This window comes from Sinohyriopsis cumingii, chromosome 10 (genome assembly GCF_028554795.1).
Source record: "Sinohyriopsis cumingii isolate HCF-2022 chromosome 10, ASM2855479v2, whole genome shotgun sequence".
In the NCBI taxonomy this organism is placed as follows: Eukaryota; Metazoa; Mollusca; class Bivalvia; order Unionida; family Unionidae; genus Sinohyriopsis; species Sinohyriopsis cumingii.
Genome location: NC_142970.1, coordinates 32,428,178 through 32,452,290, shown reverse-complemented (window position 1 = coordinate 32,452,290; position 24,113 = coordinate 32,428,178). Strand labels below are relative to the sequence as shown.

General features: G+C 42.8%; 1 pseudogene; it reads right to left on the bottom strand.

Moving 5' to 3' along the window:
* Positions 1-23,727, bottom strand: part of LOC149789848 (carnosine synthase 1-like) — a 38,519-nt pseudogene extending 14,792 nt beyond the window's left edge.
* Between the last annotated feature and the right edge of the window lie 386 nt (positions 23,728-24,113).

Genomic DNA, 24,113 nt, shown 5'->3' with positions numbered 1-24,113 from the left:
TCAATAAGAAACGAATGATGAAAAGAACAAGAGGTTATCATATATCTATAAAGCCACAGTTCAAAAGCGAAAGTTGCCAGTGACGATATGGCTGAATTGAACACTAAAACAACAGCAAATTGGGATGAATTTACCCATCGTGCTTCTTTACAGAGCACCATACAGAGTCAGATAATCGGAGCTAAACACAAAGCACAATGTAAGAAATGTAACCCGAAAATAATATGAATGTGCCTATCCGTAGCAGAACCTTTCAAGATAATTACACTCAGCAAGTCTTATCACTGTATACAAAATGGGAAACATAAATGGAGATGAATTCAACAGTTTAATGTAATTAACGGCTGGTGAGAATTAGGTGGCTGTGATCTACTTTTGCCCATTGTGAGGAGAGTAGTGAAGGGGGGCACTTTACGGACAATGGGAATTAGCATTAAAAACACCCCTGGGTCACTTTACGGACAATGGAAATTTAACATGGAGAAAAATCGTGGGTCACTTTACGGACAAGGGGAATTTAACATGGGAATAAATCGTGGGTCACTTTACGGACAAGGGGAATTTAACATGGGAAATAGAGTTTGGGCTTGTTTAGGGACAAGGGGAATTTAACATGGGATTTTTTTTTTAAATTTAAAAATTTTTAAAAAAGGGGTAGGCAATTCAAAGACTATCTCTTTTCGAGAAATATGGCTGGCCCTGAAAAGGGCCTTTGGGTTTTTTTCTTCTTCTTCTAATTTCTTCTTTTCCTCCACCAACTTCTTATTGTATCTCCTACACTCTTCTTCTCTTTCTTTTTTTTATTCTCCTCTTCTTTCTTCTCTTCCTCCTCTTCTTTCTTCTTCTTTTCATTTTCTTCTTCTTTTTCAATTTTTTCGTTCCAATTGCGTATTCTTATTCTTTCCTCTTCATCCTCCTTCTCCTCCTTGATCTCTTTCATGACACCACTAATCTTGTCCTTTGCTTTCCTTAAGTTATTAATTTCCATCTTCACACGATGGGGACTATAGGAATAATGGTCTTCAACCAGTCTTAATAGCATCTGTTCCATTATTCCTAAGTTGTCTAAAACGTCTTGCAAGGTTTGTAATTTGTCCATTTGGTTTGACGCCATCTTCTTTGTATTCTTTGCAGAATGGTTTGAACAACTAATACTGTGGGTTCTTATACGAAAAGCGCGAACGTGAAGGAAAACATCCCCCTAAAACATAAAATGGATCTTACCTAGATGATGACCAAACATCGCGCGGACGTGAAGGAAAACATCCCCCTACTTTCTCATTTCATATAATATAACCCTAACTATACTCTCCACATTTGCTAAGAAACCCATAATCTACTATTCACACAAACATACCTGAGCTCTTACTAACACACAAACACACTAACACATACCCTCACATTTTTTGAGAAAGAGTTAGTGTTTATTTTCACACTACTCTACCTACACACATTGGCAAATTAATAGTTATTTCTTTTCTAGAGTATTGGGTAGCCCTGAAAAGGGCTGTTTTTTTGAACTCCAGATGCACCTATCTAATGGTTGCACCTTCCTGGCCTGGCGCCGCACACGCATCTTCTTCCCCAGTCTTCTTTCACCTTTCTTCTGGGGAGCGCAGAGGGAGGATGATTCGCTTCAGCACCCCAATCCTCTGTTTCAGGAATATTAAACGACATCATCTCTTCTCTTTTCTTTTCCTCCTCTTCCCTCTGTCTTCTCTCCTCTTCTTCCTTCTGTATTCTTGCTTCTTCTACTATAGCCTCCGCTGATAGTTCGTTTACTATGCGCCTGGCATATTCCAGGTGCATCTGGAGTTCTAACAGTTTCACTATTCTGCTATTCATTCTTCTGGCGGTGTTGATCAATCAACAAGGGTAGCTGGACTGCCGAACGAGTTTCAATTTATACTGAAAGCGCGGACGTGAAGGAAAACATCCCCCTAATAACATAAAATTCATCTTACCTAGATCATGACCAAAAAACAACAACAACGCGCGGACCTAAAAGAAACACTCACTCACTTTTTTATGCTACCCATCACTATTGTAAAAATTTTTTATAAATCACTTCAATAGACTATTTACATATGCAAAGCAATCCAATCTAACTCCAAATATACACCTCAAACACTAAGAAAAGATATCATTTTAATCTACTATCCACACCAACCTACTTTATCACTTACAAACACAAACACACCAACACACAAACACATACCCTCACAATATCTTAATAAAGAGTTAGTGTTTATTTTCACACTACTCTACCTACACACATTGGCAAATCGATCGTTACTTCTTTTCTAGAGTATTGGGGTAGCCCTGAAAAGGGCTGTTTTTTTGTTTTGCTATGGCATTCTTTTTTAGTTTCTAAGAATGCGATGTCCTCTGAGGATAGACTTTCTGGCGATAGGTCTGCTTCTTCGGAAAGAGAAGAAGAACTCTGTGGTGTCGATACGGCAATCGACAAAGCCTCTGTCAGCTTCAGGTTGCTGCTGTTGTTGTTGTTGCTGTTGCTGTTGCTGCTGTTGCTGCTGTCTCTGAAGTCTGTACTTCTCTGTCCATTCTTCTTTCTCCCTGTTCATTTCTTCTCTGAAGAGCTCTTCTATCAGGTCTTCAGTGATTTTTAACATTCTCACATTCTCTATTTCTTCTGGTTTCGGTATCAGACTGTGTCTGACCCTATGCAGATTCACGTAGGCTTCGTTGAGTTTAGCTAGTTTGGAGCACATCTTCTTAGGAGGATGAGTCGACAATGAATGGCTAGACTGGGAACAACCCGGTTCTAAAGTTAAAGCGCGGACGTGAAGGAAAACATCCCCCACACAGGTTTTCGAGCCGCAACGTTCATGAGAGGGATAGTAAGAAATGAAAGAGCATCAATCCAACAGTCTTATAGCTAAACAAACCACAAAGGCATTTTTTTTTCAAAACACAACATTTTTTATCCAAAAATCACTTAACACTAACTAACAACAACTCTAACAATAATCCAACATTAACACATCAAACAATTTTTTTTCAAATCACAAACATTTTTTCTTCAAATACAATCTACTTTAAACAAGGCTGACAACGTTGTGAATGAAACTGTGATTTCCACTGTTGGAAATCATTAGGCCATTGATGGACACTACGTTTCCTAGCTTGAGACAAAAGATAAGCATAATGGTCACAAAACCATCGATCTACTTTCACATCGTTTCTAGCAGAAGAACGAGGATCGAAATGAGTCACTAAATGTTCTAAGGAATAGCCCAGGCTGCGATGATGCAGAAAATACACACAGTATTGTCCACACACCAAGGAATCTGTGCCTTGTAATTTCACATTATTGAATCGGGTGGTTTGAGCATTTCTTCTCATAAAGTCGATGATATCGTCTTCCAAAGGCGGCAATCCATACGAATCGAAATATTCCACACATCCTTCTTGAGGAAAGTAGACGGCTACCCAGTGGGTTCCTGGGAGATGACTGTCGTCCGTGTTGATCACGTAAGCTTGATGGTCTTTAGGTTTGCGATGAGGGAGTTCATCTTTAGCACAGACGACAGGATTCCAAGAAGACGTATACGAACTGTGGTTCAAAAGGTAATAAAGTTCCCAGGTATCCATTGTTTTGTGTTGTTTTTTTCTTCTTCACAGGTAATAATAAGTCGTCAATTCGATCCTGACTTTTTGCTTGAAAATGTCTGACGAATAAACGGTTATTCGTTCTGTTTCTTCACTCTGATTCAGGAGAGCTTCGATACGATGGATCTCTTGAGTGGTTAATGGTGGACAAGAATGTTCACGCAAGTCTTTATACCACTGGTGCAACACGTCTTCGTTCGAGATGAGACTCCAAGCTTCGTCCAGATACTCGTCCAATTTTTCTTCTTGACTCAACATCAGGCATTTATCGTGTTGAATTTGACCGGGATGATCGTTTTGACATCCATAGCAATTTTTCAATTCCGTCATTTTGTCGACCAAGTGTTTGGCAAAACAGGAGACTAAATGGGCTTCTTGTTCTGGCCATCTCGACTTCATTATGATATCTTCTTCGTCTTTGTCTTGAGATTCTTTTTCCACGGTCTCCTCACATTCCATGTCCGAAGTTTCTCCACTAGGTAAAGAGGTATAACAGTCTTCCATGGCTTTCTAATAATCTAGAATGACTTCTCTCAAACTGTTGATTTCTATGGTATTATCGAATTCTGCATACAGGATGACGTTCACTGTCTTGTTCAGTGGCTTTGCAAACTGAAGTTCCACACGAATCTGGCCAGATTTTATAGGGTGGAAATGTCCCTCGTCGCTGCCTTGGTCTGGAGTGAAATCGAAAGCCCACAAAGTATAGCCTTTGTCATATTCGTCGTACTCAATGCCGTGACTGGTGTTGGTTCCTAACTGACCCGTGGCTTCGTACAGGGACAAGTACGATCTCAAGTAATTCTTCTCGTCGTCACCAAACTTAGGTTCAAAGGGTCGGGTACACAAGGTCTTGCCATCGCGACTGACTTCGATCTTGGACACGCCGAAGTGTTGAAAGTTGAAAGGATTTTTATGGATGGCTCCGTTGAAGGCTTCATTATCGACCATACCAAGGATTAAACGCTTGGGTAGCTGTCCTTGAAACAGATGATCTTGGGTTATGGATTGAAGGTTAGCGGGAATGGTGAACGTTTTCACTTCCACGCGTCGGATGGGATACTTGGCGGTCGTTTTGCTCAACGTCTGACTGATGTCGTTTGCCACTTTAGGTAACACTTCTACGCGTCGTACGTAGAGTTTGGCTTCTTGGATTATGCTTTTAGGAGCCTTAGCAAGATCAAGAGCCTGCAAATGGAAAGTGGTACTGCTGCGCTTCAGTCTCAAGCGAACATTCACCCCGTTCAGCAAATATTTCTCTTGCAACCACATGTCCAAATGCAAACGATCCATCAGTTCTAAACTCTTTTTACCTAGGATTTTGTTTTCTCTTGCCTCAAAGCCTTCATTGCTTTTATCTATTGCGTCGAACTTGTCCGGTGTGTCATCTACCCACAGCACAGAGGCATTGAGATGACTTGTCTTGGCATCTGTTCCGTACGTCAAGAGATTTTCCAGGTAGGCACGGTAAGGGTAAGTATCCATGCTGCTGCTGACCAGTTTGTTATTCAAGTACAAATCCACTGAGCTGAACAAGGAATGCATGAAATTGTTGACGGGAGCTATATCGTCATCGTCTTCTACTCCTTTATCATCTTTTTTTAGAACTTGGACTTTCAAGTACAAGTAACTGCTATTCAGATCGATGTAATCTTCGGGCTGTCCTTTGATTTCAAACTCGATGGGAGCGGAATCGGTCAGTGTGGAGATGGGATTAAATTCCACCCACTGGGATTCTTGCATGGTCATCATGGTGGGGGGCATGGCAAACAGATCCAGTTCCGTCTTGGAACAAGCGCAAGACTCTCGGTGCATCATTTTGTTTTGTGTTTCAATAATCGAAAACGTCTAAGTCTCGAACGGTTCTTCTTTTCTTGGCCTTTCTCGCTTGAAGTCTGGTGAAAGGGTGTTTTCTTCTTCGTCGTCTCTTTCTGCCTTGTCCTTGCTGAATGCTTGACTCGGTAGCGTGCAGGGCATTTATAGGTGTGTCTCGTCGGCCCAAAATGTCTTTGCCCGTTTGCAGCAAGACATTTTTGCCTGCCCTCATGAAGGCTTCTTTAGGGTTTTGTTTGTCGATGATGACATTTTGGAGAAATTCTTTGCCTTGCGTCAGTGCCGCATCTTTCAAGGCGTGCAATCCGCGTGTCACCATCGGTTTCAACACCGGGGCCACCGAACGAAAGGCCGATTTTAACATGTCTCCTAAACCGTGTCCTCGCTGTCGAGCCACCCCTCGGTACACTGGATACATGACTTACTTACGAGTCGTGAGAGAACCGTTTTCGAAAATGGAGTTTCACCGTGACTTTTCCTTTGGTGAATGGAATATTTTGTCCCAAATCTCCTTTTATAGTAATGTTGACCGTGTCCAAATACGACTTGCTGACAGGCAAATAGTGAGGATGGACAAATTCGCGGTGGACGTGGTAAGTGTTTCCACCTTCCTCGTCAGCGTTCGTGGCAGAATCCACTTTGAAAGGAATGACACGCAGTAACGGCACGGAGGTGTGTCCCACCACGTTGTATTCCACCACATCGGAGTACACAAAGATCAAATTCAGTCCTTGGTTCAGTTCTACCGGGGTACGAAAATACTGGCCAAAAGTCACGTTGTCGTAAATGATGGGTAATTCGGGTGGTGTTTTTTGTTCTAATTTCTTCCTCATCTCCACGTCACCGCCCAACATGTCAAACAATTCAGGACAAAATTCAATGGACACGATTTTACTTCGCTCAAATTTCATCAAGAAGCGACGAGCTACTTTGTGGTACTCCATGGTGACACTTTTGTTCTTGACATTGGCATTATCCTTCTTAAAAACTTCCCCAAACACGCCATTAAACTTGGAGGCTATGGCGCTGACCAAATGATGACCACTGAAATAATAGCCTGGGAGAATGGACAAGTTGTAGGTCCACGTTTTAGTTTTCTCATCATAGGTTCTATTGGTATATGTGCCAATCCTATCCAACTCCTCTTGCAATGGTTTGTCATGAACTTCCACCTTAAAAGTATTTTGATTGGGAATGACATTGTGGACTTGGGTCGGGTGAATCATTTCCACTAAAGCCACTTCCCAATGGGCTTCGTGATCTAAGGGGATGGCTTGAGGTAATTTGGCCGTGTAACAGCACAACGTGTTGTTGGGAAACACCTCCATGGAACTGTCACTGGGTAAGGTTAAGTAAAATTGGTTTTGGTGACTCATAATTCCAGAGTTCTGTGGCTGTCCGAGGGGATATTACTGGATGTCAGAGGCGTGTCTCCGCCCAAAATGGGGTTCTGGTTGTGGATGTTTGAGTGGTGACTGGCACTGGCACTTGACACAACGTTCCCGTTCGAGGAGAATTTCAGGGAGGGATTGGGAAGCAGGTAACCGATGCAACTGCTCAATAAAATGGTCCACAATTGTTTGTCTCCTTGTTGCAAACTCAAATTGGCGATGGCTGCCCCGATGACACAATACACCACGAAGATTTGGCAGAAAAAGACGATTTGCGTTTTAGGCACACGTTCTCCACACCACACCCACAAGGGTTGTTTTTGTAAATCTTGCACAGAAGAACTAGGGGAAGAAGGACTGGTCGACGTAGCTGCGTCTGATGTGTGAAAGGGCATGATGGTCACTTCTTCTTTTTATAGTCGATGACTTGCGAAGCGTCGATCCAAGAATCGAAACTGGGTGGATATCCTTTCCAACGTACTTTGACTTCTTTGACACATCGTTTGCCCACTTTACGGGTTCTGCGTTCGAGAATGCTTTCGATGTCGTACACGTCGTCTTCTTTTTTGGTGACACGTTGTAACTCGGGCAAATAAAACGTTCCTTTGAGTACTTCTCCGTTCATGTCTTCCAATTTATAGACGGCAGGATGACGGCCATGCACTCGTCCAGTGACGCGAAACAGTTCGGTCGTCCAGTTAGGTAAGTAACCTTTGTCGAAAGTGCGTTTGGTTTTACCAATGCGCACCCAATCTCCTACGGTCAACTCTCCACTTTTCTTGGGGACAGCCCTCGTCGGGGACGTACCGAACAGGCGCTCGAACACCAGCACTTCGTTGTCGGGAGTCACGTCTTGCGGGGCACGTCCGATGCTTCGATGGTAAGATTGGTTGTACGCTTGCACCAGGTGCGGTAAGATGTCGATGTACTTCAGAGTGTGGTGATGCGTAAAATGTTTCCACATGCGTTCTTTCAAAGTGCGTTGAAAACGTTCCACGATGCTGGCTTTGGTTTCGGGATTCTCGGTGGTAAAAAAATGAATGTCACGTTTCTTTAATTCTTTTTGGAAAGCTTGGTTCAGAAATTCGGTGCCTTTGTCCGTTTGCCATCGAAGAGGGCGACGACCGCTTTGTTTCAACACCCGTTGCAGGGCTCGCACTAACTCGCTGCTCGATTTGGAAGTCAAAGGCACGACCCAGGCAAATTTGGAAAAGACGTCGATGACACAAAACAAATATTTGTAACCACGATTGTAGCTGGCCAAATGAGAGACATCGGCTAAATCGGCTTGCCATTGATGATCGATGCCTTCCACTCGGGTGCGACTTCTGGCAAACTTGCGTCGAATGGGTTTGTGTAAAGTGTAGGTAGCTTGTTCTTGTAACCATCGTTGCACTTGAGGTAAACGGAGACTTTTCAGTCGAGTTTTGGCAGCACGATACAATTTTTGAACTCCTGCGTAACCTGCAGGATGCGAGGGATCGTAGTAAATGCTGGCTAAGACTTTTTCCATTTTTTATTTTGTGTTGGTGTGTTAATAAGTCACCCACTCTTCAGTGATGCTACTTTGGGTGGGTCGAAAGGGTGGTTTGGAAACAGATTTACGTGTCCGATGGGCTACGGGAGTAGAAGTCGAAGGTAGTGGTGGAGGTGGCAATGGAATGGCTTTGGTTTTCTTTTCTTTTTTCGCTTCTGGTTTCCCTTCTTTCTTTTTCACTTCTGTCGAAGGAGGCGTGGACATCATCTTTTTAACCCAAGCTTTCATTTCTTCTCGTTGGGGTGTGGGGGACGGGGTCAATAAGGATGCTGCAATCTTACTCGAAATGGGAGCTGCTGGCGGTGTTTGAAACACTTCGCGCGTCTCTTCTTCCTCAGGTCTTTGTGGGGTAGCATCTCTGGTGACGGTTGGGGATGACAGTAGTGGTGGTGGGGGTAATGATGATGATGGTGCTGGACTTTTCATCAAGGTCTTACAATCTTTCAGAGTGGGTAAAGCTGTTTCGTCTAAAGCTTTCTGGTGAAAGAGTTGCAGTCGTTGCAAGAGTTGACCGTACTTTTGAGATTTTTCTGTTTCGGACAAATCTTGGCGATCCAGCAAGGATTGCAATTCGTGTTGTAACTGGGACATCTCGCTCAAATTGGGATTGGGAGGTAAATGCGGGGTGCGTTGTTCTTGCCACCGATGGTATTCCATCCATCGTTTGTAAGGCACTAAAGCTAGTTTTCGTCCTTCCATGGGGTTGTCAGGGGTGAATTCTGAGATCTTGGGACTTCCGAGGGCCTTTTTATCTTGCTCCCACCAGTCCTCCCAACATGGTTCCCAAGACTCCTTTCAGTATGGGGCCTAACAAGAGAGGTAAAATGCCTCCACGTTGGACCAACATCTTCTTTTTTTGACGAATGGGAATTTTCTTTTGAACCATTTTCCGAAGAACGTGACGATGTTTGCCTAAGCATTGTTTCTGGTGTTTGGACAAAGGGATCGTGCCTTTCAAAACGTTCAAACAACATTCGCACACGGTATCGATGACCTCTTTGGAGGCCGTTTGAATGAGTTTTTTTCGTAGGGGTGGAGAAGCTTTGGACAGGACAGATAACAGGTCCCCATGTTTGGCTAAACGTGGTGGCAGTCCTTTCCTTTTCTTTCCTTGGGGTTTTCTGGAGGGTGACATCTTTGAGTCTTTAGGAGCACCTAAAAACACTGATACCCTACTCGGTCACAGGCCTTTTTTATACTGGAACGCGTCGCCACTGATTGTCTTTACGTTTTATCAGTTTGAGGACAGGCATGACACGTCGTGCAGGGGTACGTAACGGACTAAATCGAGCCAGTTCTTGTTTGGACAAATCCAGTAAACTTTGTAACATGCCCGATCTTTCTTGGACTTTGATTTTGGGAGAAGGTACTTTGTGAGCAGCAGCCACTGCCACTAAATTGGAAGGTCCTGCCACTGGGGAAGTTCTTTTGGGGGTCATCAACGGAGAAGTTCTTGGTGTGATCAACGTCTCCAAGTACTCTTCAGTTCCTGGTGACATCAACGGAGAAGTGGACAAACGTGAGGCTGCCGGAGACGCAGTCACCGCTGTGGCAGGTCGTGGCTTGCGAGTGTAAGGTTGCGTCCTGGCCGAAGTGCCTCTCTTGCGACTAGTTTTCTTCTTCTGTGGACTTTTCTTTTTCTGGGGACTTTTTCTCTGTTTCTTTTTCTGGGGGCTTCTTTTCTTTTTCTGGGGTGGTGTCTGGTAAGAGGAGGCTCCCGCCACTGGAGAAGTTATTCTTCTTGGGGACCTGGTCTTTTTCTTTTTCTTCTTGGGGCTTCGTTGAACTTTTGTCTTGGGGATAACTTTGGGGGCATTAGGATCCCATCTTAAGAGTGAGCGAATGATGACCCCTCCTAGAGTACCGCTCCCTCCAGGTTTCAAAATGATTTGTTTTTTGGTTTGAGTGTCGATGCGGGGATCGGCCAGTTGGACCAAAGCGACTTTGTTTCGATCGAAAAAGCGTTGGGTTTGATGAGGAATCTGAATGATTCCTTGGAGTATTTGACGTGCCGTCACCGTGAACCATCGTAAGACTTCTTTGAGACTAGCTTCTAAGACACGGGCTCGTGTTTGTGGATCTTTTTCTCGACTGATGCCATACAAGGCACGAATCAATTTGACGGGAAGATGCGACTGAAGGGACGTCATGTTCACACTGTGTGAGACAGACGAAAAAGGGTCTGAGGTTTTTATAGATTTTTTTCATGGGGAGTGAAATGAAGTCGAGGACGGAGACGTGTACAGGACAGGCCCTCCGTCTTGGCACCAGTGGTGAAACAAGTGGGTACGAAATCGCAAATCCTCGGGAGTCGTAGGTTTCAAATCGACGAGTAAATAGGCGTGTGGCGTTTGAGTGGCATCGTCGTACGCCTGAGTCAGCCAAGGCGTTCCTAACTGTTTGGCTAAGACTTGCACTTGCGATTTATCTCGAGGGCTTTTAAACAAGACCACGTAATGCGCATTGAGACTGATGGTGCGATGGGCTTTACTTTGTTGAAACAAATTTTGGGTGATGTAAACGACACTGGCATTACGGTGATGCCCTTTGCGCGTGAACCACAATTTAATTTCTTCTTCGTCTTCTCCTAACATGTCGTCGAAAATGACCAAATGGGTTAGACGGGAGTCAGAGACGATGCCGTCGTCTTCTTTAGGAATGCCTTCCACAAACACGATGGAATCGCCTTGACTTTCTCGCAAGAGGCTGTACGCCGATTGCCACTCTTTGTAACACCACACGATTCGTTGAGGGGGCCGATCGATCAAATGATGTTTATGTTCGATCAAACGTTTGACGAATTCGGTTTTGCCTGAACCGCTAGGTCCAGCAATGAGCATGTTAAAGGGATGGCGAAGATACAAAGCCTCCCAACTGGCACGATCTAAGTGTTCGTCGATGACTTTGACAGTAGAGGAAGAGGGAGCAGAGACAGCAGAGGTAGCCATGGTATGAGAAATGTCACTTGTGACACGAAAAAACAAACAAGACAAGAGTTTATATACTTTTTCAGAACACGTTTATTGAATGTTTCAAATATGAACACGAAAGACAAAAATACATACAACCCAAATAGTGATGTACAGGAATATAAAACACAGCAAAGCGATCAAAGTGGAATATAAACAAGTGTCTGTACAACATGTTTTGGGTAACCAAGATGTCCTAGGGACAGTGTGTAATGTTCTTACAGTCTCTACATGAGGTATTGTCACACAAGTGTCCTCCCGGAATGACCTTTCAGGAATGTCCATGACAGTCCTGTCCTGAAGCGAGTGGTTGTTCTCGGTGACGGGTTCTTCTGGCACCGTCACTAACACAGGTTGAAAAGTAACTTTTTTCCTTGAACAACTCTTGTGCATACTGGGCCACTTCTTGGGTCCAAGCCTCAAAACCCCCCTTTTTCCAATCACGAACATCTGTCCAATGAGGGTGTAAGTCACAAGCTACACACACATCGTCATACACGTCTTGGGTCGCTAAAAGTTGACGAATCTTTTTTTCCTGTTGAGGTCGAGAAGTATCCAGATGAAAACGCAAGGCTTTGAGCAAAAGGAGTTTTTCGTGACCATTTAAGGCCATGGAGGTGGTAAGTACTGATCGTAAAGAGTCCACAAAGAATCGGCTGGTAAACGAAATCCCAGAAAACAAGTCACTAAGACACACACCACTTGTCGTCCAAAATTGAATGGATACAGTTCTTGTAATAATTGATGGTAATGATCCACGGTTTGAATATGGTCATTGAGTTCCTTCCACGGAATCTGTTGGATGACATGTGACATAAACCGTGGCATGGCAGCCTGTTTTTATATTCTCTTTTTTTCGGATGCAATAGACGTACTTTCTAGCCAGAGATCTTCGTTCTCCAGTAGGGAATCTAAATCTTGCATACTGTAACCGAAACGTCAGAGTTCGTTTAGGTGTTTCCTCTTCCTCTAAGTAGATTCCACGTAAAATATGTTGGTAATCCTTTAACTTGTCTTCCTCAATGTATTGCTGTAGGTGAATCTCGAAGTAACCATAATCATGAACATGTCGATCATTAGCGACCTCAAAGTTTTGAACAATGTCTGACCATTGAAAGAATTTCTGACGAATCAGTTCTCTTATACCATTCAAGTACCAGTGGTTAAAGATCTGGTGACGTATCGGATGCAATTGTTCTTTACGTTTCACTTGTATTTTCACCAGCTCTCGGTAAATGCGTTCTCTCAACTCCACAGGCAAAGCACGAATGTTCTCTTGTAAAGTATCCATGAATAGGTCATACTAAATCCTCTTTGGTCTGACACAAGAAATGTACTCTTTGCACAAACATGGTTTCACTTCAGTGTCGAATTTAAATCGTTGAGTCACTAATCTACACATTACAATTCGTTCAGAAGTTTCCTCTTTCACCAAGTTGACATTGTGTGAAAGATGTTGGTAATTCGTTAACTCTTCCTCTGGAATTCGATGCAATACGTTTACAATGTAGTAGATAGAATCGTCAATACCAAACCATTCCTTTTTATAACCAGGAGGTCGTTGATCAATGTCTGTCCAATGGAACACTTTCAATTGAATCAGTCCTTGTATAGCCTTCAGGTACCAGTGGTTCAAACACCGGTGACGTATCGGATGCAATTGTTCTTTACGTTTCACTTGTATTTTGACCAGCTCTCGGTAAATGCGTTCTCTCAACTCCACAGGCAAAGCACGAATGTTCTCTTGTAAAGTATCCATGAACAGATGATTATGGTAAGAAGTTACTTCAATGTCTCGGTCCCACTAAAGGTAAGTAATGACAATTCGGTGACCATCGAGCATGTTCTACGTAGGCCGAATCTTGCGGTTCCCAGTGGTGAAGTGACACACCGCAACTGAAGCACTTGACTTTATCTCCTTCGCCCAAGTAGAAAAATCCGGCTCTGGCTAATTCTTCGGGGGTCGGTCCTCCCAGATACTTTGGCCATTTTCCTTTGAACGATTGAAGACGATTTTCAAAGTCGCAGTATTCCGACGAACGCACAGGAAACGAATATTCGTTTTTCACAGGTTCGTTTCGATGAGGGTTGAGTGAAATGGGTAGGAGTTTGCTCAGGGCTGGATGACATCCGTAGGGAGGTAAACGTGAAGGTCGACATTCCCCTTTAAAACGAAACCCAGTAAAATATCCAAGAGGACGAGCAGCATCGCTTTCGCATCCCACAGGTTTGACACGCACAGCATCACTTTCCATGATAGGGGTAGGGGCACTAAAGTCCCCATGATGCTTTACGGCATCGCTCAGGTCACAAGGTACAGCATCGTATCCATCGCAAGGCTCACAATCGCATTCCACTTCCGAAGCCTCACACTTGAATTGTGCCCTTCTAAACAACTTGTTCTGTGTTTCTCTGAAAGTATTCATCTTGTTCGCTCGGTCTTGGTAGTCACAATGAACTATCGATCTTGACCATAGCCCCCTTTTTATACTAGTCGCAATGCAGTCTCCAGCTTGTACATCTTTCCTTTTTTACGTTTTTTATGTCCTGTTCTGGAAGGTACCGTCTCTAAGGTACCGTCAACATTGTACCGTAGTGTGATGGGTGGAAAGGCCATAGAAAGGTAAGGGCAGTGCGGAGACCATCGAGCATGTTCCAGAATAGCTGAATCTTTATAGATACATAGATCCATTCGTAACTTCAGTCCGCAAGCGAAACACTGTACCTCGTATCCCAATCCTGACTCAGGTCCCAAGTAGACAAATCCTGTTCTAGCTAAAACATGCGAAGAAGGTAATCCTTCCCTATCCGTAGGCCATTTCTGAAACGTGTCCAATCGACGGGCACAATCACAATAGTCAGGTAAGAAGACTGGAAAATGGTAGGGTTTGAACTTGGAGTTCTCATCGGGTTTCTCACTCGATTCTTGCTGTGGCGAAGTCATCTTTCTGGTGGGGTAACTATCCTCTTACAACCAATGTTTTATACCAACGTGTCCATACGGTAAGGTGAAATGATTGGGAAGTCGAACTCGCTTCTGGTACACGATTTGATAAACTTTTTCCAGGGGTCGACTGACGATGTGGTGAGTGGGTAAACGTACAATCTTGTTAGGTTGGTGAGTGGTCACTTTAAAGTTTCCATCCTCTCCCGATTGCAAGGCTTCTTTCAATACCCCAAAGTTGACCACTCGACTGGTACGATAATTCAGAGTCAGTCCTTTCACTTTGCACGTCGTGTGCACTTCTCCTTGTTGGTCCCGGTATTCGTAGCCGTAATTTTTGGGACCGCCACTGACGAAACTTAGAATCTTGTCGTCGGGATGCTCGTCTGTCCAGGCTCCTAAACGGTCTCCTTCGATGTTAGGGTGATATTGAATCGGGTGATGGATGTAAATGCAACTGTCTGTGTCAAAGTACAGGACGCGTTCTTCTAACAGTTCTAAAGCTTCGTACAATTTTAAGCGAGCATGGGCTGTCACGTAAGCCGCAATGATGACATTTCCAAAAGGGTCGTCTTGCACAAAGTCCAGATCTTCTTCGTAATTGACCAAGATCAAATTCTCTCGAACGACGTCCACGTGTTTCATGTATTTGGTTTTGTCGTGAATCATCTGGAAGTAGCGGGAAGGTTCTGTCAAATATTCCGTCTTGGGTAAACACGGTCGTTGTGCCATTTTACCCCACAAGCAATTTAACATCACTTTGGCAAACGATCGCCTGCCTTCGTTTTTCTCGATGTGGTCTAAAGAGATGCCTTCTTGTTCATAGTATTTCTCTTTGAATTGTATTTGGTCTTCGGGAGTGTGACACCAGGAAGGATAGCCGCTGGCTTCTTGTTTCAGTTTCAAAAAGGCATCCACGTAGTCAGCGAAAATGCCTTTCTGAGTGGGGTCACCCTTGTGGTATTGTTGTGTCTTGGGAAAGTGGCAAATTTCGTACACTTCTAACAGTTGGTATCCCATGTCCAGAGCTTTGAACAATTCTACGCTGACCCAGGTTCCCGTCAAGGCCCGTTCTTCCTGGCTGTGCTTACAAGGCTGATCTTGGTTGCACGTTTCGGCACAAGTACGGCACAAGGGAAACATCAATTTGCCTTGACAATGGTGAGGTAAGACGGGATGGTATAGGTTCGTGGGAGGCAAAACTTTACACTTGATCAAGCCTTCGTATTGTCGAATGTTTTTCAGGTCGATGTGTTCCGTTAACAATTGCGGGTGCCCTACAGGAAAGCGACAATATTTGCACACGTAGGGATACAGCGAACACACGTCCAAGTATTTGATTTCTTCTCCTTTCTCTTCGTCGGCTTGGTACAGCAAGCAGGTGGCATTGGTCCTTCCTCCGTACAAACTATCCCTCGGGTTCAGCGGGTCCATGAACTGGTAACTTTCCACGAGGCGTTTAAAATCGGGATCGGTTTTCAAGCGGTGATCGTATTCGTGTTCCCACATTTCCACCACTTGGTATCCTTCCTGTTCTAACTTTAGGCGTCGCTGACAAGTGTCCTGGTACAAGTCTTCCATGGTTCGTTGCAAAAACTGATTTTTAGTGCCACGGTCAGGGTAACAAACGGGACATCCGTGAAATAAGCAACCGTTAAACTCGTACACGATCTTGGGGTTTTCTAAGTCCCAGCCATCGACCGAATACGTTCCGATGGTCTTTTCGCCCCCTCCGTTGCGGGCATGCTGAATCCACTTGTCTTCCTTGTCGCACAAGTAATGTAACCAGCGTAGGGCTTTGACCGAGTATTGACGTTTGACATAGTGGGTCGTTTGAGGACTGATGACAGCCACGGTGTTTTCAGGCATGAATCGTTGTCGATACACTAAGGAACACGCTTTGGCAATGGTGCAAGCTTCTTTCAAAGGATCGACCCCTCCGTGTTCCATGAACAGTTCTCGAAATTTTCCACAGCAACGCCGTAAAATGTCCACGTCGGAACGACAATACTTTAGCATTTCTTCCTGAAAGTCGAAAGGGTCCGAGGCGTGAGCCTGGTACCAAGCGTAGAAAGCTTCTCGTTGTTCGGTACGCATGTTGTCGGGGTCGTAATAGTGAGCCTCAGGTAAATGGGGTAGAACGGCGTGTTGATTGGCTTCCGTATTGAAAAAGTGTGGAAAGTACCCTTTAGCCATTTCTGTCATTCCAAACGTTTTAGGCATTCGACTCAAAGGCATGGCCAAATAGCTCATCGAATCTTTAAACTGTACTTGTCCCACTTGCATGAAAATGATTTTGGCTCCGTTCAAAGTCACTTTAGGACGTTCGGTGCCATGTTCCGTATAGCATCTGAGAAGAAACTGTCCATCGTATCCGGAGAAATTGTGAGCCATCACCGTGGCATGACGATGACAATCTCCGTAACGTTCGATGTCCTCTTGGCTCCACGTCTTGTCGACGGGGTCTAAGACCCATTGGGCAAAATCGGCTAACGTGTTGGGTCCCCGAAAGATTTTTTCACGCCCTCCGGGAATCTTGCTGCAGTGAGGGCAATGACTGAAGATAGGTTCTTGAATGCACTTCTCGCACGCTCGATGAGCCACGCAGAAATTAGGAATGTGAATGCCGGTCTCTTGCATGCATTCGAAATCGAAAAAGATGAAATTGCCTTTCTTCTTGTGACCGTCCTCTTTCTCTGGTGGGGGTTGGTATCTTTGCACGTAACATTGGTGTTCCAAGTCCACGATGTGGTGACAAATGTGACATTTTTTCTTTCCTGAACATACGTGTGCCTTGGTATTATTGGTACGTATGACTTGTTCACACGTAGAGCACAATCTCAGCAGTTGACAAGCGCATTTCTGCTGTGAACCTTGCGTTTTCAGATGTTGTTGGTAACAGGTAGGGCTGACAAACGTGCGCAGACAAGTGGAACAAGGCACTGGTTCTTCGCTCAGACAGGGTGAAGAGGCCAAACATCCTGTGCATTTCGATCCACAATGCTTGTGTTGCTCTCGATTATTATAACCATGGTCACATTTCTCACAATAATAAACATATCTCAGGAATCCAGTGATACTGGTAATGGTATCGAAATGGTCATCGTGATGATAAAGGTGAATGTATTTTCCATCCTTAAAATCTTGGCCTCGAAACAACAGAGGTCCGCGCACTTCTTGAGGGTGCACTTTCAAGGTGTAGCGTGGAGCTAGGGCATCTTGCAATTTTTGCATCTCAGGAATGCCACAGGGTGTGTCTTTGGGCAGTCCGGCTTGTTGTAACAGGAGTTCTGCTTCATTTCGTTGTTTGGCTCGGTCGGAACGTTGAATAGTGTCCCAGGTTCTTTTCCATTCTACCGTGTCGTTCTTGTTGGCATAGGTTCGTCCCACCACGATGGCACGGGCTAAACACATCTGGTCATGAGGGTTGTTAATTCGGACGAGACTCTTTTTGGTGTTGCGAAGGTCGTCCACCAATAACATCCTTTTGCGTCCTGTCCCTTGAGGAGGAGAGACGTGGGTCATGTCCAGTGTGGCTTTACCATCGGTGATGTCAAACTGATCATTAGATTGTTGTACGTGTTGAATCTTGTCCATGACTTTGGAAGCAGTCAATTCTGCAGGGGTGCTAAACTCGATCCAAACAGGGGATTTCAAACCGTCGTGTTGTATGGAAAGTCTCAAGCGATCGTCTTCTTTGGGTTGACATTGTCGCTTGAGTGCAGTGAGCAAAGAATCCCACACCTCGGTGATGAACACTTCTGCTTTCTCTAACGGCACTTCAGCCTTGAAATCTTTAAACTTCACCGTGTATTTGTAAGCCGTGGTTCTAAATTTTCTAGAGGAGCGCTTTTCCGTCTCTCGAATGGAATAGTACTTTTCAGGGTTAACTAAGGGTGGTGAACTTGGTTTAGAGGGTTGGGATTCTGGTTCACTCATGTCCTCTTCAAAATCACTAGCATGAATTTGTGCCAAGATTTCAGCCCTGGTACGAGGCGATAGATCACGTTTCTGCCTCTTACTTTCTTCTTCTTTCTTCTCGAATGAATGGGCTCGTTTCATCTTGAAAGCAAAAAGTCAAATGACTCAAGTTCAAACACCATGAGCTACTTTATAGTCATAGCAGACCAGCGTATATAAAAGGGTATGTGTCTTGTCCTTTCACTATTCATTTCACTCTCAAGCCGAGCACAACGATGGAAGAGACTAACCAGATGGAACGTTTCGTCAGAGCTTTGCGAGAGGGTCATTAGAAAATTCTCTTCAGACCAGCCTACGGACTACTCTCCTTCCTTTAGAGATAAAAGTCAAGATACTTGCTATATCTGTCAGAAGAAAGGGCATTGGTCTTCAGAGTGTCCAGACCGTCAAAAAAGAACAAAAACAGGGACTAAAAAAGACAAAAGTCAAGATACCTGTTATTATTGTCAAGAAAAAGGACATTGGTCTCCAGATTGCCCCAAAAAGAAACAAGAGGAGTCAGAAGAAAAGAGGAATTCTTCAGAAGAAGAGAGGGATTCTTCAGAGGAAGAGAGGGATTCTTCTGAGGAAGAAAGAAGACAGGTGAAGAAAAAGAAACAGGAGAAAAAAAGAAGAAGGGAAGAAAGCGAGGAGGAAGAAGAAGAGGAAAAGCGTGTGACGGTGAAGAAATTCAAAAAACAGAGAGACTAAACATGGAGAAAAGAAGAAGTCAATGAACTTTCAATTAAAGTGTTCTGTTGTGAATTGTGAATTGGATTGTAACAATAGAGAAAAGAATAAATGAATGATATAAGGTAAGTGTCTTTGAGTTATGATTTTAAAATAAGAACGTACACTCACGCACTCATACACAGACACGTACTATAAGGGTAACATGGGTTGGGGTTTATTTTTGAGTTATTGGCAAATTGAAATTGTATTTCTTTTCGAGAAATGTGGGTGGCCCTGAAAAGGGCCTTTTTTCTTTATGGTGAAAGGGTGAGTTTAAGCAATCAACTTTAACTGCCTTATGCCTTTGCCACGGCCAAGGCCTACTTCTGGACTGCGTAATGTTGATGATGATTGGGTTGAAATCACTAAGGGTGGTACGGTAGGCTTAGTCACAGGGTTAACGTGTTTAGCTCGGGAAGGTCGTATTCTCTTCGGTCGTAATAAAGAAGTCTGATACATTTGTTTCAGACTTCTTAACTCCGCTAAAATGTCCAACAGTACCGTGACCGTTTGATTTTCACCCTCTTGTTTCTTTGCTGCTGCTTCTTCTTGCTGTTGCTGCTGTTGTTTTTTTCTTACCTCTTCTTCTTGTTGCTGTAGGAGAAAAGCCTGTTCCGCTTCCTTTTGTCGTTGTATAAATTTCTCCAATTCTTCTTTTTGTCTCTGTCTAAAATTTTCCACTTGCGGTAATGAAGAAGGTAACGAAGGTTCCGGAACAAATTCTTGCGAGGAGAGAAAATCCACAAAATCCCAATTCACCTCTTCTGAAAGTAAGTCCGAGTTCCCTTGGGCAGTCTCCCCTGCTGGTGCACCCCAATGGATCGTTTTCTGAGTTTCCGTCATGTTGAATCACTGTCGCATAGATTGACTGCACACAAGCGCTAGCGAATCTAAATAGACTACGTGACGTCACAGACTGCTCTCTTCGGATTGGATGCGGGCTGACTGAATTCTGTAACGCGTGTTCGGATTGGTGAATGAACTCAATCCGTTTCAATCCTTCCTGTCCCTATAAATAAGCGCCGTTCACTGCATTGATTCACCTATTCTCGGAGCCTCAACATGTGGACCGACGTTGAATCTTCAACCCTTGTGTCAACAATGATGTTCAGGACGGACATGCTCATGTATGTCCGATCCAAGTGGACCGTTGTCCACAGGACCAACAGCAGCCTGTGGATAAGAAGAGTCTATATAGAGAGACAAGGTTGCCTCAAGAGGACTCTGATGTATGGCCCTGCTGTAAGACGAAGTTTGAGGAAAAGAAGATGTCGCAAATGCCCTTTATGTTAAGGGCATATTAACATAAACCCAAAGGCCCTTTTCAGGGCCAGCCATATTTCTCGAAAAGAGATAGCCTTTGAATTGCCTACCCCTTTTTTAAAAATTTTTAAATTTAAAAAAAAAATCACATGTTAAATTCCCCTTGTCCCTAAACAAGCCCAAACTCTATTCCCCATGTTAAATTCCCCTTGTCCGTAAAGTGACCCACGATTTATTCCCATGTTAAATTCCCCTTGTCCGTAAAGTGACCCACGATTTTTCTCCATGTTAAATTTCCATTGTCCGTAAAGTGACCCAGGGGTGTTTTTAATGCTAATTCCCATTGTCCGTAAAGTGCCCCCCTTCACTACTGAGGAGCACCCTCCAAGATGAAATATGCCCAATTAGCTTGTGACTTCATACATAAAAGTGATGAAACGAAGCCAAATGCAAATTCTTGCTTAACCAAGGATGCATGTCAAAGAAGGTAGGTAACAGAAACATATTAACATAATTGGTGGAGTATGAGAAGTAGGTCGTTTAATTACTATTCGTACAAACGTGGCAGAGAAATGGAGTTGATTAGAATACGTAACGTAATCGCTAGGGGAAAAGTACCTGACCGTGATGTATGTTTAACGTGGTGAAAATTACAGTCAATGTTTAACACACCCAACAAGTAAACAACATGAACAAGACAGCTAAATTAAGAAACTTAACATAATTAATGACTAGTGAAAATCAGGTAAATGTCACATATATATATATATTAATATCATGAGCATTATTTTCCAAGATGAACACAGAACAGTTTCTAAGAAATGACAAAACTATTTAAAAAATTACTTTCATAGCCATTTGCTTTACAACACGACCAGTTATAAATATAAACACCAAACAAAATGGCTATATGCAACGGTGACATATGAACGGAGCTAAATGTAAAGCAATAACGTAAACACCGGTGCATGAAAATTGCGTCATTGTCACATAATTTAACATCTAGTGAGCAGCACATTATAATCTAACCACTCCCATCAGTTCACAACTGTATATACAACGTTGTCAGGGAAAGTTAGCTAAAAATGCTAAAATTTAATATTAATGATTATTGTAACAACGGCGACTACGCCAGGAATATGATCTCTGCATTGTGAAATATATTTAAAAGTTACCCAACTGACAATGAAAGGTTTACTTTTCCACATGACACATCAAAATACTAACTTACATAATTCTACAATGGTGTATGAGGAAATGAGCTACTCTGACGTGACCTGATAGCTGATGCCACATGGATGAGTGGATAGACATTATCAATCCATAAGCCAGAACTGAATTTGCAAACATATTCACTAACCTTCCATGAGAATGGCCATGCATTCAACAGGGGAAGAGAGGATACAGATAGACACAGTACCCTTTGTTGCATATGAAGGTTGATTCGTTCTGTCCACAGTTTAAGGATATCCAGTCTCATACAGCATATACTGCAGTGATTCGTAGTAATCTAGGACATGATCGTCCGCTGGGGGGATGGAAATACCAATAAAATATCCTCGAAACCATAGGCAAGGCAAACTACCAGTTTGCAGTTCTGTAATATGAATATAAAATAAAATAGTGTGATCTTGCAAAGTAGCAAACATTGCAAGTGGTTATTTTACCTACGACAACAGAACAATGTTGTAGACTTTATTTTAATTTACTTGATAGATTTTCATCCGAATCATGTATGAGGTTGTGAAAGTAGAAAATAATTATTCCTTATTTTAAATGTTACATAGATTGAAAGTGAGTGAGCGAGAGGGCGCGCGATAGAAAAAGAGAGAAAGCGAAGCAAATTTGTTTCTGTACTTCCATTTTGCAATTTGAATCTGCCATTAATGAGAGAAGTAACAGTAACAACAACAGCAGTAGTAGTGTGATGGCAGTAATAGCGTTAGATATACCGTCACGGAATGGTCCTAGGTTGACCTTGGTTGACTATTCCTGGTATGACCCAGTTCTTGTGCTGTATTAATCAATCATGGTTGTAAAGCGAATGGTGTTTAACAACTGCTCATCGTCTTCACTTTGATGCTCCTTCTCATCAGATTCTTCTTCCACTGGATCCAGATTAAATTCACAAAACAAGTTTATTTATATAAGGATGGGTATGAAAAGTGCCACAAGTTCAAGTGTGACTAAATTCCCGTTTAACCGAAGATATGCGAGTAAATGCAGTAGAGAACATGTTTCATGGGACTCAGGAAATATATCAAAGGTCCATGTTGTAAGCCGATTTACGTTAGACTTAAGGCTGCAACGTTTACACTTGTAAACGACTCAGTTTTGTCTACTGCCTGCAAACGTCTACAAAATCGGTAATCGTGTAACGAAATATGCACGTGGCCCAGAATTTTGTTTAGATTATATTATATGTTCATGATTTTCACATCCAATGTGGCATCGTTAGGAAAAAGAAAATCCCAAACATAAAGAAACTTAATAGCACATCTTGAGATGCATCATAATGGTAACCAATTTTCTTTAAAGTACATTATTTACCCTAGAACTATACTAATTAGCCTTTAACAACAATATCGTTAACAGTTATTTGCTGACTCATATGAAACATGTTCTGTATTGCATTTACTCGCATTATTTGGATATATCTAATTTTTGTTAACATAATCTTTGATGCCCAACATTTTATTTTAAGGAAACAGTTTCACGTCCATCTATTTGTCACTGAAAGGTTTTTGTGCTCACTGAAGAGCCCACGCAAATATTTTATTCGTATGTATATACGGTTGCACTATCGATTGTTTCATCAAATACGTATATGTTGAAGTACAAAATAATATCGTGATATACCAAAGGAGATGTTACCTAAGTTATCATATATATTCAAGAAAGTCTTATTCTGAAAGCTGAATTATGTCATAGTGAGAGGCGAAAGACTTAAATCAAATAAAACATTCAAACATTGTGTGAAGCATTGCATGCATGCTGTCAATGTCATGTCTATGCACATTAACATCTCTCATCTGTACGAATGATCTACATATCGTAGAAAGTTCGAATGTCGATTTGATTAACGGATCAGTTTCGGTTATGGTATAAACGTTAACTATTAATTACCATTACTGCCTTCGTCATTTGAAAGGCTGTGTAACGATGAAGGCTCCTGCACTTCATTATGACCGGTTCTAATCAATAAAGATTTGAAATGAAATAACATAGAATGAGCAACAATGGTACAAATATAGTTAGGTATTTAAATGAGATTTTTGGTCACATATGCGTAATAGTTAGAACCATTATAGTGATGACTTGTGATGACTTAAGTACAATACCTGCTTCAACTGAGACCAGTTCATGGTTTATAGGAAAATATACCCCACCTTCGATCTCCATCTCTACACCTCCCACTGGTTCTGCCGGCAATTTACATTTCGTCTCAGCGACTTTATCAGCCATTTCATTAAACCTATATGAAAATACAGAAGGGGCATATGACTTACACAGAATATATCATATTTTACCACATTCAGGTTTCACCAATTTGCCATCATGCGATTCGCTGTTAGTGTTTGTCTAGTTTGTTTGTTCTACTAATACTTTAAATCTGACATCATATCAACCTGTCAGCGACGGCAGACGTAGGTGAATGCTATTTACGACTGTAGGTAAGTTGTACGCAGTAAATTAAAATCTTTATTTCATAAGAACAGTTCTGTGGAGCGCGTTATCTGGTCTGCTAATGACCATGACGAGACAAGGCTCTGCTGTGGATTTTTATGCAAGGATTTTCTTGAATAAAGCTATTTATTTAAAAGAAAGATGATATTCCTCAACTTTGAAAC